At 40.6% G+C, this 3,871-nt stretch overlaps 1 protein-coding gene across 1 annotated transcript in view; it reads left to right on the top strand.

Annotated features, from left to right (window-relative positions):
* The window catches only part of LOC100953647 (putative zinc finger protein 730), a 38,488-nt gene that overhangs the window by 1,518 nt on the left and 33,099 nt on the right, over positions 1-3,871 (top strand). The gene's annotated exons all lie outside the window — the stretch shown is intronic.

The following is a 3,871-nucleotide window of genomic DNA, read 5'->3' as shown; positions in this document are numbered from 1 at the left end:
TTTTTTTTTTTTTTTGTAGTTTTTTGGCTGCGGCTGGGTTTGAACCCGCCACCTCCGACATATGTGGCTGGCGCCATACTCCTTTGAGCCACAGGCACCAAGCTCATCCTCAGTTTTTTTAAAAGATTATTATCTTTATTCCCTATTTCTGGTTTGGCCTGTTTGACTGACTTACTATTCCTATTTTTTTTAACTTAAAAAATTTTTTATTTTATTTATTTTATTTTTTGAATCAGAGTCTCAAGATGTGGCCCAGGGTAGAGTGTTTTGCTCATCGTAGCTCACAGCAACTTCCCACTCTTGGGCTCAAGCCATCCTCTTGCCTCCAAGAGGAGGAGATCTTTTCCTTTTTCTTTCTTTTTTTTCAATTTTTAGCTGGGGGCCAGGTTTGATCCTGCCACCTTGGGTATATGAGCCACAGGTGGCGCCCTACTCCTTTGAGCCACAGGCGCTGCCCAGGCTGGTTTCTAATCTGTGAGTTCACGCCATCCACCGGCCTCAGCCTCCCAGAGTGCTAGGATTACAGGCATGAGCATTCTAAGTTCACAAGTAGCTAGGAAAGGTCGTGGGGGTGTCTATGTCTACCACATTTCTCCACTTTTATTCATTTTATTTTCCTATCCATGAAATTGATTTCAAATGGAAATAATTGTTACGGTTAGTTAAATTGACATGGAGGCTGTGCTGTTTAATTTTGTTTTTTGAAACTTGTGAAACAGCAGGTACATATGAATGGAATACGTTGTATTTTGCAACACATTAAGAAGCTTATAATATATAACATAAAAATAACTATTAAAGTTTGGTTTTAAGTAATTCTGACAATAATAGAAACTATTAGATATTCTTAAAAATCTTGTTCATTGTATTATTTGGAGTATGTATTTTATACATTTAACCTTTTTTTTTTTGAAACAGAATCTCACTATGTCTGCCACGATAGAGTGCCATGGTGTCACAGCTCACAGCAATCTCAAACCCTTGGGCGTAGGTTATTTTCCTCAGCCCCCAAGTAGCTAGGACTACAGTTGTCCACCACAAGACCCAGCTATTTTTGGTTTTTGTCTTGTTGTTATTCTCATTGTAGTTTAGCAGGCCCTGGCTGGGTTCGAACCCATCAGTCCAGGTACATGTGGCCAGTGCCTGTAACCACTGAGTTACAGGCTCTAAGTCCATTTAACTTGTTTTTGATGAATTGGGAACTGTTAGGTAAACTGAAGCAGTATATATTTTTGGATATTTTACATCTACAATTTTTGTTTCTTTTTTGACACAGAATCTCACCATATTGTTCTTGGTAGGGTGCCTTGGTGTCACAGCTCACAGCAACCTCAAACTCTTGTGCTCAAGCAATTCTCTTGCTTCAGACTCTCAAGTATCTGGGACTACAGGCACCCTCTGCCAACACCCAGCTATTTTTGTTGCAGTTGTCATTGTTGTTTTACTGGCCTGGTCCGGCTTCAAACCTACCACCCTTGGTGCTTGTGGCTCACACCATAACCACTGTGCTACAGGCGCTGAGCCTATGATTGTGTTTTAATAATAAATAGCTAATGGATGCTTGATTTTCTAGTATAGCTTCTCAGATTTGTTTTAATTCGATGCTCAGAGTGTTTATGGCTTGAGAAGTTGTATTAAGAGCCTTGATGATGGCACAGGTCAAGGACTCATTTCCAGATTGAGTCCAATAGCTAGTGTTGTTATGACAGAAATGGCTAAAGTGGTGTATTTAGCGGGGTTAAAAAGGTGAAGTTGGCTATGATAGTTTTCAGAGAGGTTAATATCTTATGTTACTTTAGAGCAGTTGGACTTACAGTTTTGTATCCAGGGTAGAAAAGGGGTTAATCTTAGTGAACAAGGTTTCCCTGTGTTGTAGCAGGGGTATATGACAAGGCCTGATGCCATATAAGAACTATCTTCATATAATAAGAACTATCCTCAGGGTAACTTGGTGTATCTATTGGCATAAGGTACCAAGGCGGTTAAATTGCAGTTAAGTAAGGAATTAATAAGGTTAGTGTATTGGAATGGACACCTTTTAAACTTAATATATTTATGACTAGTAGTTACGGTTTTCAGTTGTATAGCAAATATATCTTTTTTCTCCACAATAGTTGTTGTCTTTTAACTATAAATATCTGAATATATGACAATCTTGTGGATATATGGGAAAAGTGTGAAGTATCTGATGAGTTCTAGCAGGTGCCCAACTCCATTAGGCATAAAGTAAATAGCTGTTCTACATAAGGACTTCTAGGAAGACAGAAATCAGACATATTGATGACCTTTTGGGGTAATTATACATTTTTCTTTCATCAAAGTGGGACAAGGTTGTGGGATGAGCACACAGCCGTGTATGACAAGTTGTATTTCAGTCTTAATGTGGTGTTTCCTCCAGGAGAGGCCGTCTGGTTTTGTGGGCCTTGGCTGCTTCCGGAGTGAGATACGGCTTGTGTGGAGTGTGGTGGGCCCAGGCTTCTGGTCCTGCGAGTTTCACTGCTGTGGTGTCCTCAGCAGAACATCTTCTGGACTAGTCTATTTTTCTTTGAGCTATTTTTGTCAGGCCCATCTTTCCAGGCTTTGAACTGGACGTGGTTACCAGGACAAAAGGGATGTAAATTTTCTGTAGGGGTTGACTGGGGTCTGGGAAGAGAGAACTTGTGAATAAGGGATACCACTTGCTGCATTTCTTGTACATACTTTTTTACTTTAAGATTACATGGCTCGGTGCCTGTAGCTCAAGTGGCTAAGGCGCCAGCCACATACACCTGAGCCGGCGGGTTCAAATCCAGCCTGGGCCTGCCAAACAACAATGATGGCTGCAACCAAAAATAGCCAGGCGTTGTGGCAGGTACCTGTGGTCCCAGCTACTTGGGAGGCGGAGGCAGGAGACTCGCTTGAGCCCAGGAGTTGGAGGTTGCTGTGAGCTGTGACGCTACAGCACTCTACCTAAGGTAGCTTGAGGCTCTGTCTCAAAACAAACAAAACAAACAGAAAAAACCGCTTATATGAGGTTTGCCCAGACATTTGAATTGAGACTGCCTGGAAGGGCTTCTTATCAATAACTTTGTAAAGATTTAATTTGAGACTGCTTTTAGGGGCTACGTTTATTCATAGTAATTGGAGGGACAATACCTGATTTTAATGTAAATAGTTCTCTTGGCATAGTTTGGCAATATTTTTCTTTTTTACTGTATGATTTATTTTCTTTTTATCTTTTCTAGATGATTGAAGTCTCCAGGCTATATGCAATTTCTAGTGAATTTTGAAAAGTTTGCTTTCTTTGAGTGTAACTTTTGCCATAGAAGACAGACCATTCTTACTCTGAGGGCTTCTGGGGAGCTCATAATAGGGGATAATGTTTTTCAGAGGGATGTTTATTACTTCTGTAGTTTTCTTTGTTTGCATGGGAAGGGCTTTTACTTATCCTGAAAATGTATCCTTTAATACTAGTAAATATTTCAGCTTTTGGAGGAGGATATTTGAGTGAAGTCTATCAGCTACTTTTTGTTGTTGTTTCTGTTGAGACAGAGTCTCACTTTGTTACCTGTACTTTGGTAGAGTGCCAAGTGCCTGGTGTCATAGCTCATTGCAACTTCAACTGTTGGGCTCAACGGATTTCTTGCCTCAGCTTCCTGAGTACCTGGGAATACAGGTGCCTGCCACTGCACAACACCCAGCTATTTTTTTGTTTGTTTGTTTAGCAGTGGCCAGCACCCTAACCACTGAGCTATGGATACCTGGCCATATCAGCTAGTTTTCAAATGGCATTATCTTATGGTATGGCTATAGTGGTTTTGTAGATCTGTTGTCTTTTGGGGGGTTGATTCTTGTACAAAGCAACACTGAGTATTTTTGATTATGTGGGTGA

The sequence above is a fragment of the Otolemur garnettii genome, unplaced genomic scaffold (assembly GCF_000181295.1).
Source record: "Otolemur garnettii isolate 467f Iridium unplaced genomic scaffold, OtoGar3 scaffold00305, whole genome shotgun sequence".
NCBI classification, from domain to species: domain Eukaryota; kingdom Metazoa; phylum Chordata; class Mammalia; order Primates; family Galagidae; genus Otolemur; species Otolemur garnettii.
This window is presented reverse-complemented; position numbering and strand designations above follow the sequence as displayed.